General features: G+C 34.3%; 1 pseudogene; it reads right to left on the reverse strand.

The window, feature by feature from the left end:
- Positions 1–2,973: 2,973 nt before the first annotated feature.
- LOC107961438 (senescence-specific cysteine protease SAG39-like) lies at positions 2,974–11,959 on the reverse strand (annotated as a pseudogene).
- Between the last annotated feature and the right edge of the window lie 1,291 nt (positions 11,960–13,250).

Consider the following 13,250-nt stretch of genomic DNA (forward strand, 5'->3'; position numbering starts at 1 on the left):
AGTCGCAGTGAAGCAGGTTGAAATTACCAATTCTTATCTCTTTGAAGTTTCAAGGGAGTAGATTGAAGCTACAAATCTTTTCCCTAAAATTACATTGGAGCGGATCAAAGCACCAATTCCTATACCTCTAAAGATACAGTGGATTGGAATGAGGTTACTTGAAAAAGAAGAAAAGAAACGCCGAGACTCAACAGGTCCAGGCAAAATTAGCTTTTTTATAGTCTTTGCTCCATTCTCGTTACACGAAAATGAGCAAAGAGGGGCAACTGTAACAGACCCAATTTACCCGGGCCCATACAGATGTAAAAATTAAATCTAAATAAACATTTTTTTGTTTACAGTCCAAATTACAAATTACAAGCCCAAATACAAATTAAAAAAAAAGTAAGCCAAATTACAATAGCCTAACAGCAAAAATTAACCCAAACAAGCCCAATAGCCCAAACTGCTTATGCATTCTCAACAAAACAGAAACCCTAGGTGCGCTGCACCCTCCACTGCCTCCACTTCCACGTCAGCCTCCGAACCTCCAGTTGGCCTCCGTACCTGCAAGCAAGGCAACACAATGGCAGAGAGACAGCAACAATAGAAAACAAAAAAGGAAAAACAAACAATTGTAAACGGATCAGCTATAAAGCCAACAAAAACGATTGTAAAAGAGAGATTTTTGAATACAAAAAAAAGAGGAGATTGATTCAAGGTTATCATCTTTTTTATTCCCTTATTTTTCTTCTTCGAAACTACATATACATATACCATTTTTTTATTTTCCTTTTTTTAAAAACTGTTATATATATATCAGTAGCATATAAAAAAAAGGTAAAAATAAACTCACATTTGAAATTGCCCTAAGAAGAGGGGTTTTCGACTCTCCGGCCGCCATGCACGGCGGCGTCGGCGCCGACAACCAGTGGCCAGTACGGTGACAGTTCGTCGGGCCCTTGGCTGACTTAGGGGCTGAGAGAGTGGGTTGAGAGAGTTTTCTGAATTTTTTTTCAAAGGGGAGTAAATGATTTTTTATGAAGGATTGTTGACTTTTATAGGGTATTAAAACGGCGTCGTTTTGGAGCGGTTCCAAAAGCCCCAAAACGATGTCGTTTTGGGGCGACTCGAATCTGACCCGACCCGCAAGGCTAGGATCCACGTGTTTACTAGTGCATGGGTTATTTGCGCGTTTAGTCCTTCCGCTTTTTTATCCTTTTGCAATCAAGTTTTTTTAATCTTTAATTTTACCCTGCGATTTATTTCAATTGCATTTTGGTCCTTCTTGAAGTTGGGCGTTTTGGATGGCAGGGATTATTTCCCTTTTGGTCCCTCTTTGTTATTTGCATGTTCAAATTGGTCCATTTCCTTTTATTTATTTTTGATTTGCCCCAAAATTTTACTTTAAGGTTCGATTTAGTCCTTTTTTTTATTTTCACTATTTTATTATTAAATTAACTAATTTAATATATTATTGCTATTATTATTATTATGTTTCTATTTATATTTATTTTGTTATTCTAATACTATTATTATTTATCTATTTACATTTCTATTTATTATATTTCTATTTCTATTTATATATTAATATTATTTTCATTATTTTTTTTGTAAACATATTTTTTTACTCTTGTTATTATCATTTTATTTATTTATTTATATCCTTTTTATATGGTTTTCTTTAAAATTTATATTTTTTATTATATTATTATTAATATCATCATCATTATTATTAATATTATTTTTTTACACAATATTTATTTATTCATTTGTTTAATATTAGTTTTTTTTAATTTCAAACTTTTAGTTTTTACTTATTTTTTTTATTTTGGCTTGTTTATTTTTATTCTCGCCCTTATTATTATTATTATTTTATTACTTTACTTTCAATTCTTGTATTATTCATTATTATTATTATTATTATTATTATTATTATTATTATTATTATCATTTTCATCATTATCATTATTGTTCATGCATATTAACATTATGATTATTGATGTCAATGCTATTATTTTATATCTTATTATGTATGTCATGCCATTATTACTCCAAATTTATGTCGCACTATCGTTACTCGTTAAGTATGTTTCCCTTTTTACGTTTTAACTGTTTTTATGCCACGATCAAACAAACTAAACATATCGTTTTAAAAGTTATATTATTTTTTACCCAAATTTACATAAAAAGGGAAATTTTTTTTAAAATAGGCAATGTTTCGCATTTTAGGAATTCGAGAAAACGTATCCTAACTTACGGGGTTTTGACTTTCTCATTAAACCTAAATAGCCAAATATCCCTTTAAATTTTTAAAGTATGTGAATTTTAAATAAATGCAATATTCCGTGTTTGGAAATTCGAGAGATCGTGCCCTAACATACTAGGTTTCAATTTTTTTCTCGTTTGACCCAAATGACCGAATATTCTTTTAAAATTAAAATGCATGAGTTTTGAAAATCAAAAGACAAGCTTATTCTCATGGTTTTAAAATGTCGTGTCCTAACGTACTGGATGTGACATTTTATTACTTCGGGACAAGAAGGTCTTCAGCATCCGCTTTCGATTTATCCAAACATTTTTTGTAAAATTAACATTAACAAAAAGGAGGATCGTATTTTTTTAATTTCTTTTCAGTTTTCCAATTTTTGACATTAAGACATTAATTAATTAATTAGGTACCAATTTTGGGCGTTACGAGGGTACTAATCCTTCCTCGTACGTAACCGACACCTGAACCCGTTTTCTCAAATTTCGTAAACCAAAATCTCTGTTTTAGTAAAACAAAACATTGTATTAAAACAATCAAATTACGAGGTGATTCGATCACACCTAAACAAAAAAGATTGGTGGTGACTCCCATTTTTATTTTCTTAAAATAAAAGTCGTCTGTTTTCAAAAATAAAAAAATGGTTTCGACATATGAGCATATATAGAAAAGGCAACTATGGTTATGAGAATATATAGAAAAGGCAACTATGGTTTAAGTTATGTTTATGCAATAGGGTAGGATGCTTGCATTGCAATGCCACAAAGGCCTTCCTTTGCATCCACATCTCTTTGCATCATAATGTGACCTTCTTCACCCCAGCTACTGCCCCAAGAGTTCTTCACCAACCAATATTTAGTGCCACCATCCTCTCCATATCCAACAGCCATTACTCCGTGGTCCAGATCAGTGCCACAACTTCCCGTAAACACACCATCTGAGTAGAATTAGAAGTCGAACCCCCCGGCATCGATGGCAACAGAAACTGGTTGGTTGGCAATGGCCTTCTGCAATGCATCTTCACTATTGGTAGGCACATCTTCAAACCCATTTATCTTAGCCGCATCATTGGCTTTTTCGTTGGTATTGCATGTGCCATCAACTCCCTTGTAGGTTAAACGGATTCAGTTGCCAGGACTTTGTTCTTCTCAATGACGTCTATTAGACCACCTTCGCAGCCTTGGTTCTCACCCTTAGTGTCACAGTCCACCAGTTCCTGATCGGACCTGTTGTTAGCTTAGTAACCCCTTCTATGACTGCTACGGTCGAGAACGCCCAACAGCATCCTATATTTCAGCATCCTAGGATCGAGACACACACATAGTTAGAACACAACACAGAAAAAGAACAAAGCATAGTAATATTTTAGTAATGTTTTTGAGAACAAGAAATTAGAGCAGACCGCATTGGCCTTGGTCCTTGATAGGTGTAACAGCTCATTTCTTTCTCCAATCCACAGTAGAAGGCAATGCGGTGGCGTTCTCATATTTGAAAGTGGTAGTTGAGTTGGAACTATTGGGTTTTTAAAAAATTTATCCAGAGGAAGTATGAAGCTCAGTGTAAAACTTGAGTAACAACGTAATAAATCTGGATAAAGAAAGAAGGAAGATTGAACTTCAAAAAGGCTCGATATTTGCATGATAAAGAAACAAAATTTTACTGGTGAAAGAAAGCAAAAATTGAGAGTATTTTTCTTGAATGATTTCTATTGAAATTCATTGATTAAAAAGATGGCATAATGCCAATACATATACCAGACATAAGCTGGTCAGCTTTAACAGGTTTCACTTTCTATTTTTAGGCTTCATTGCAACTTGCACAACTTGCACATTGCAACTTCCAAATCACAACTTTCACAATTAGGTAAGCTGATCTATCAATCTTATCAGCACCCAATTACATTAAATACATTACCTACTTAGTTTTAATTAAACTAAGTTACAAAATATTACTTAAAATAACAAAATGAAAACGAAATTGAACAGTAGCATCAACTTCAGCAGCTCAATGCACTTCATGTGCTGTAAGTGCGGCTTGATTTGCTTCTTCATACTTCACCCGCATAACTTATGTTGCATGGTCTGCTCCTTGGTGGCTTTATCTACTGGATGCATGCAAACTTCAACACTCCTCCTTGGCTTGCATGCTGCAAACTCCAATTTTGGATCTTAAATTTTTAAATCTTAACACACTAAGGGGCTTTGTTAGGATATCAGTAAGTTGTTCTTCAAAACTGCAATGAATCAGCTTCATTTCTTGAGCTTTCTCCATCTCTCTAACAAAGTAAAATTTGATCTTGAAGTGTTTCGTTCTCCCATGGAACACTGGATTTTTTGCAATTACAATAGCAGATTAGTTGTCACAATTAATCTTTGTTGCTTCCCTTTGGTGTTGATTTAAATCGGCCATTATTTTTCTTAGCCAAATGGCTTGGTTGACAGCTCTTACAGCTACCACATACTCTGCTTCAACAGTTGATTGAGCAACAACAGTTTGCTTCTTTGAACTCCAGCAAAAAATGGTTGAACCAATGGTGAATAGATACCTTGAGGTATTATTCATATTATCTATCGATCCAACCCAATCACTATCAGCATAGCCAATTAATTTCATGTTTTCAACTTTGCTAAACATCATTCCATAGCTCTAAGTACCTTTGATGTACCTGAGCACTCTTTTGGCAGCTTGGAAGTGCTTTTCATTGCAGCAATGCATGGATCTTGAAAGCAGACTTACAGAAAACACTGGTCTAGTGGCAGTTAAATAGAGAAAACATCCAACTAGACTTCTATAGGTTGATTCACTAACCTTCTCAAAATCACCTTGGCTTGATAGTTTCTCTCAAATGGCAACTGGTGTACTTGTTGTTTTGCAATTCAGGATGGAGAATTTGTTTAGAATTTTTAAGGCAAAAGCCTTTTGACTTAGGAAGATTCCTTGCTGAGTTTGGGATACTTCTGTAACACCCCTTACCCGTATCCGAGGCTGGGCTAAGGTACGAGGCATTACCAAACAAACATACAAACATTAAACTAAAATACGAGCCATAAAATTTTATTCATATTTCAAAGCGTTCATTCTCTTACACATAGTCCCTTATTTGAGTCTACGGAGTCCAAAACATACTTTAGAAAGGGTTTGGGACTAAACCTAGAACTTACGAAAATCTTGGAAATTTCATGCTTTAAGGCTCCACACGCCCGTGTCCTAAAGTCGTGTTCCATACACGGCTGAGACACATGGTCGTGTCTCTGCCTGTATGGAATATACCTAGGCTATTTTCCAAGTTTTGGTCAACCTTGATCTCTTACACACTTATACAAAATCAAAAGCATATAACATGGTATTTATTTAATGATTAAACATCCTCAATTAAACCACAAACATAGCATTTGTATGTCATCATACATGTGTCTCTCATACTCATTTTACCTTGTTTATTATAGTACCACTTATACATTTATACCAAGATTATCATCTTACCAAATATCTTCAGCTTAATCATCAAGCATTCATATTTAAAGCTAGATCATACCTTTATAAAATACCACGATTCAGATGCACAGAATAACATGTTTGCCTGAAACATTTCAATTCAATTCCATACCCAACAAGCATTACATTGAGACTAGTTATATATATATATACATGTCATGATACATAACATTCTCTTTTTGTTTTCTTATAAACACATATCATTTATTTCATTATATCAATATTTCATATACCATAGTTTCCATGTATTCCACATATATTTATTTTCCTCCTCCTCTCCATTCCACATCCTTAATGTATATAGCATTCTCGTAAGTACGATTTCACAATTTACTAATAAATGTTCACATCAAACTGTCCACACGAGTCATAGTCACTTAATTATTTATAATTTGAGCTACAGGGATCCAAATTAAGATCCGTAAATTTCCCCTAAAAATAGACACACATATCGTTCCACCATAAAATTTTCATAATTTTTGGTTTAGCCAATTAGTACAGTTTATTCATTAAAATTTCCCCTGTTTCACTTTCTGACAGTTCTGACTTCTCTTCACTAAAAAATAATTATCTCACAGTACTGAACTCGGATAATGTTCTTGTTGATTTATCTTGAAAATAGACTCATTATGGATTTAAAAATATAATTTTGAGCCTCTAATTATTTTTCTCCAAATTTTTTTGTGATTTTCCAAAGTCAGAACAGAGGATCACATAATCATTCTGAATCAGTCTCACGAAAACATAAATATCTCAAAATATAGAACTCCTTTGATTTCTATGTTTCTTTTATATGAAAATAGACTCATTAAGATTTAATTTGATATCTCATTAAGTCTCTGATTCAATTTATACTATATTTGGTGATTTTTCAAAATCACATCACTGCTACTGTCCAAAACAGTTTTATTGCTAATTCACTCTTTCACACTTTCTTTGTATTAACCTCATTTTAACATACATATCACAAATCATTTTCACCACATTTCATACATCACAAGTATAGGCCCATGATCACAAGGTCACCATAAAATCATCCTCATGTATAACTTACTTGTTTATAACCTTACCACATCCTGGTCACTTAATGAACACATCATTCACATAACCAAGTTCCTGCACATATTCATCACAAAACTCACAAAGCAATACATAGAGAGCCTCTCATTGAACACTTCGGATCAATCCTCGATACTTGGTGGTTTCAGCACATAGCTCCACCCATCATATAGTTCGGCTCTCTTGTACACATGGTGAACACTTAGTACCACCCATATGACCTAGCCAGTTTATCTCGTAGCTCTCTTGTCTACATGGTGTCCTTCACTTGGAACCACGCATGCGACCTAGCTACATATATCCCATAGCTCTCTTGTCTACATGGTGTACACATAGTATCACCCATGCGACCTAGCTACATCATAATGTCTTGTAGCTCTCTTGTACACATGATGTGCACTCAGCACTATACATGTGACCTAGCTACATACCATCTGTATCATCCAATCTTTCCGAAGGTTCAACCGGGATTTCTCTCTCTTTTCCAACAATTTCACCAATCAAGTAATTATCCACAAACATATTTCCAATATTTTTATAAAATATCATAATACAAGAAATAGTGATGTATTACTTACATATAAACTTACATCTTATTTAATATCAATGCAATAACATTAAATTACACATTGTCTTATTAAAAATCATATGAACTTACAATTTCCCATAATATCCATAATCATAGAAATCACATTTATGTATGATAATTCAATGCACTTCATGTACCATAGACATATTTTTAAATCAATTCATAAACTTGGCACCATAATCATTTAATTTAACATAATTCAATTAATTCACTAAATTTAACTTTCAAATATAAATTACAGCATTATTGTTGTATTATTATCATACCAACTTACATACTTTCAACATCTCGGAGATCATAGTAAACATATCAATTTTACATTGAAACATGCATAAATTAATGCTTATTATACATATGAACTTACCTTGATATTAAAACGACCATTTTACCAACTTTCCCAATTTTCGATTTTTCTCTCATTCTAGGTTCAAATCTCGTTTTTCGGGATTTAAAACATCATATTTTACTTATTTAATTAATGTACTATTCAAAACAGTCCTTAACTCAAACTTTGGAAAAATTACAATTTTGCCCCTAAACTTTTACATATTTACACTTTTGCCCCTAGGCTTGGGAATTAAACTTCATCCCTTATTCTTATGTTTTATGACATGATGATCACTTTTCCCTTCTATGGCAACATCAAATTCTCACTCTAACATATACTTATGACTATTAGGTATTTTTACCGATTAAGCCCTTTTGCTCGTTTTCACTTAAAACCGAGTAGCACAAGTTGTCTAACATAATTTAAAACCTCATATTGTATCATAAAACACCATAATACACAAATTTTAGCTATGGGTATTTTTCCAAATATGAACCCTAGGTTGAATTATTGCTAGCATAAGCTAAATCAAGTTACCGGGACTCAAAAAACGTAAAGAACTTGAAAAACGGGGTTAGAACGGACTTACAATTGAGCTTGGGAAGCTTGAAAACCCTAGCCATGGAGTCTCCCTTGGTATACACATCCATGGTGAAGAAGATGAGCAAAATTGGCTTTTAATTTTGTATTTTAATTCATTTTACCCCTAAATGACCAAAATACCCTTACTACTAAACTTTCCAAAAATTCCATCCATGTCCAATTTTTGTCCATAACTTAGAAATTGGTCAAATTGCTATTTAATACCTCCTAATTAATATTTCAAATCAATTTCATACTAGAAACTTCTAGAATGCAAGTTTTGCAACTTCTTCAATTTAGTCACTAACTTCGAATTAAGCACTTTATGCATAGAATTTCTTCACGAAATTTTCACACAATCATGCAATCATATCATAGACCTCAAAATAATCATAAAATAATTATTTATATCTCAGATTTTGTGGTCCTGAAACCTCTGTTCCAACTAGACCCAATTTTGGGCTATTACAACTTCCATGCCAAAGAAGTAAGACATTTTTCCCAAATCAGACATCTCAAACACTTGTTGCATTTTGCACTTGAAGTCTATCAGCATTGCTTGGTCTCCTCTTGTTACTAATAGATCATCAACATATAGAAACACTATTAGTTGAGTTTCACTACCTTGCTTTTTTCACATACAAAGTAGGTTCACTGATGCTTCTTTCAAATCCAAGGCTAGCTAGATAGCCATTGATCCTGCTATACCAGGCTCTTAGAGCCTGCTTCAAGCCATACAAGGCTTTCTTCTGTTTGTACACCTTGTCTTCTTCACTAGGCACTTTGAATCCTTCAAATTATTCAATATAAACCTCCTCTTCAAGAAATCCATTGAGGAAGGCTAACTTCACATCGAGCTGATGGATTTTCCATTACATTTGTGCTGCTAAGGCAACTAGCAGCCTTATGGTATAAAGCCTAGCCACTGGTGCAAAGGTTTCAAAGTAGTCAATGCCATACTTTTGGCTGAACCCTTTTACAACCAGCCTTGCTTTCAGTTTGATCAAGCTTCCATCAGCATAGTGCTTGGTTCTAAACACCCACTTCACTCCATTAATTTTCTGTTGAGTGGTCTTTCAACTAGCTACAGGTCTAATTATTCTCAATCATACTAATTTTATCAACCATTTCCTGTTTCCAGCCTAGATGAGCTTTAGCTTCTTCAAAGCAGCTTGGTTTAATAGTAACCACATGAGCTCTTTCATAAATCTCAGCCAATGGTCTAGTGCCTCTGACTGGTTCATTATTAATGTCCATTTCAGGACCATTTTGATCAGCTTCAGTCTGATCTGTCACCAAATCTTCTGCAGCAGTTTCTGGTTCATTTTTATCCCAGTTCCAGCTTGACTTCTCATCGAATACAACATCTCTGCTCACAGAGACCTTCCTTGTTGAAGAATCAAGTATCCTATAACCTTTCTTGATACTGCTGTTACCCACCAGAATACCAGGTTGAGCTTTCTTAGCAAGCTTGTCTCTTTTTGCTATTGGAACATGAACATAACATACACATCCAAAGACTCTTAGGTAAGCTAGTTATGGTTTGAACTGGAACTAGGCCTCAAATGGAGTTTCTTGAGCCAAAGCCTTGGTTAGGAGCCTGTTTTGGAGGTAAACAGCAGTGTTAACTGCTTCTACCAAATATGTCTTAGGTAAATTTCTTTCAAACATTAGGCACTTGACCATATCCATCAAGCTTCTGTTCTTTCTTCCACTTACACCATTTCGTTGAGGTGTATAAGTGTTGGTGAGCTGGAGTTTGATACCTACTTCATCACAAAATGTATGTAGCCCGGATGAAGTATACTCAGTCCCATTATCAGACCTCAATGTCTTCAACTTGCATTCTGTTTTAGTCTCTGCTGCAGCTTTAAACTTTAAAAATACTGAAGCCACTTCTGATTTCTGTTTCAAAAAATAAATCCAACAATATCTCGAGTAATCATCAATGAATAAGATGAAATACCTGCTACCATTCAGAGATTGAGTCTTCATTGGACCACACATATCAGTGTGTACAAGTTGCAGTCTTTCAGAAGCTCTCCAGGCTTTGTTTTTAGGAAATGGTAGTCTAACTTGTATTCCTAGCTGACATACTTCACAAACTTCTTCCTTTTCAACTAAGTTAGTGATGTTTTCAACCAAATCTTCTTTCTTTAGCTGAGTCATTAAGTTGTAGTTGACATGGCCAAGTCTTTTGTACCACAGCTTGGATTCATCTTGAATAGCTGTGTAGGCACTGTCTGAGCTTTTATTCCAATCCACAACAAAGCTCTTGCCAGCCATGGTCACTGTCATGAGTTTGGATCCATTTGGGTCACTGATTAGGCACTCATTGCCTTTGAACACCACTGAGTAGCTCTTTTCTAGCAACTAAGCTATACTGAGCAGGTTTCTATCTCTTTCAGGCACCAAAAGTACATTTGAGACAAGTTTGGTACCTGTAGGAGTTTCAATCAGCACATCTCATCAGAATGCTGTCTTATCTGAGCCACTGTTGGGTTGGCTCTAAGAGGTGCTGCTTCAACATCTGAGTTGACAACCTCCTACAAATCGAATGCCTGCAGGTGGGTCTTCATTTTCACTACCCAAATGTGGTAGCCCTCTCCATTGAAGACTGGTGGTGGTGTTGGTGAGAATCCTGAGAAAGACATGGTTTTAAGGATTGAAATATGACAGGTCCACTAAGAATTTGGCTTTAGATACCAATTGTTGGGTTTTTGAACAATTTATCCGGAAGAAGTATGAAGCTCAGTGTAAAACTTGAGCAATAGCGTAATAAATTCGGATAAAGAATGAAGGAAGATTGAGCTTCAAAAAGGCTCAATATTTGCAGGATAAACAAACATAATTTTACTGGTGAAAGAAAGCAAAAATTGAGAGAGTATTTTTCTTGAATGATTTCTGTTGAAATTCATTGATTAAAAAGATGGCATAATGCCAATACATATACCAGTCATAAGCTGGTCAGCTTTAACAGGTTTCACTTACTATTTTCAGGCTTCATTGCAACATGCACAACTTGCATATTGCAACTTACGAATCACAACTTGCACAATTAGATAAGCTGATCTATCAATCTTATTAGCACCCAATTACATTAAATACATTACCTACTTAGTTCTAATTAAACTAAGTTACAAAATATTACTTAAAGTAACAAAATGAAGCCAAAATTGAACAGTAGCATCAACTTCAAAAGCTCAATGCACTTCATGTGCTGTAAGTGCGGCTTGATCTGCTTCTTCATACTTCATTCGCATAACTTATGTTGCATGGTCTGCTCCTTGATTTCTTTATCTGTTGTATGTATGCAAACTTCAACAAGAACAGATATGGCCCTTGAACCCATTTCGAGAAGCAATGAACTCTTGGTTGGTTAGGTTTGCAAATTGGTTCACACTGAGCTTGTACGGCTTGTTGTTGGCAACATTGAAAGAGTCGATGCGTGCCACATTTTGTTTGAAAATCTGGAAACGTTTTTGCCTCTCGTTGTTGTCCTTGTAAATTCATCTGAATTGGACCACCCATTGTTGATGCCTCTCGTACATGGATGATCTTCAAGAGCAGTGCAGGATATGGCTTCACATACACCTAATATAAAGATTAGTAAGGCCAAACAAGTGAAATAATGATGCAGCTGGTTTTTGGAAGCCATGGTGGAAGAAGAGTTTGTGATGAAATAGAAAAATGAAGAGGCACCCCAAATGTGATGAACTCTTAGACATATATATATATATATATAAAGTCTTAATTTTTCTACATCTATTCTTGGCTATCTACTGCGTGATGAAGACCCAATATGAGAATTGTTTTCATAAATTAAAATGAACCAGCTTTTAAGTTGATCTGAAAGACTTATAGTTTATTGTATTATTAGTAAATTGGAAAAATGGAAAGGCACGCTAGCTGTGAGGAATTATCTATCCTTGGTGTCACTATCAAATAAAGAGCCAAAAACTAATTTTTTTCAACTAGGCAATGGACACCCTTTCTTATGAATTGAAATAAATTAGCTTTTTCAGTTTTTCTAACAATGTTACTTATACATCTGTAGATGTAACAGAAACCTATGCTTCCATACCTCTATGTATGTGCTTATAAATTAATTAATTGAAGTCTTAAATGATTTGGGAAATGAAAGGGACTTAGGTGAGGAAGGACTTTGGAGAAGAGGGAGTGTACTAAATAGCTATGGATTGCGTAATAATATAGTGTCCATTTGGAGATAAAAAGAGAGGTCCAAGTGCATTAAGGATGGGAATAGAAACACCAAGTACTTCATAGCTAGAGCAAGAAATAACTATATTCATAGGCTTAGAATTAATGTTGTTAGGTGAAGGATATGAAGAGCTTGAAAATAGCTTAAAAGTGTCAGGTGCAATGATAAATTACAGTGTACTTATAATGAGTACTTAATTTTGGTTTTGAAAATATATTATTGAAAAGGAAACCATAAATCTCAAAAGAATTAGACCTTATAGAAAGTTTAAACTTTAAGCATAGTTTGTTTCAATGGGAGGATGGTATTTTAAATTTGCTACGGTGTACATTAAAGGGTTGAGGGTGAATGATAGTGTTTGGAATGGAATTTGTGGGGAATTAGATAGTAAGGGTATGTATTCGGTTAACAATTTAACTTTTCCCTCGACAAAAAGAGATAAAGGGTGCTGCTAGTATGATTTGGTCTAGTTGAATGTCGAAATAGGTATATAGTAAGATTTTAGTCAAAATATACGGGCAAAATGAAGCCTCAAATTAGATGGCTCAACTTAATGTAATTATGAGATTTAGTTTTCATTCTTATTCATTTATTCGGTTACTTGATGGACATACCAGAACAAAAGTTGATTATATATAAATTGATCTTCCTTCTACCTATTAAAGTTACACATAAAACTAATAGCTTATTTATAGTATGAGATCGACACCTTCTCCAAGTAACTAAG

Source organism: Gossypium hirsutum, chromosome A05, assembly GCF_007990345.1.
Source record: "Gossypium hirsutum isolate 1008001.06 chromosome A05, Gossypium_hirsutum_v2.1, whole genome shotgun sequence".
Taxonomy (NCBI): domain Eukaryota; kingdom Viridiplantae; phylum Streptophyta; class Magnoliopsida; order Malvales; family Malvaceae; genus Gossypium; species Gossypium hirsutum.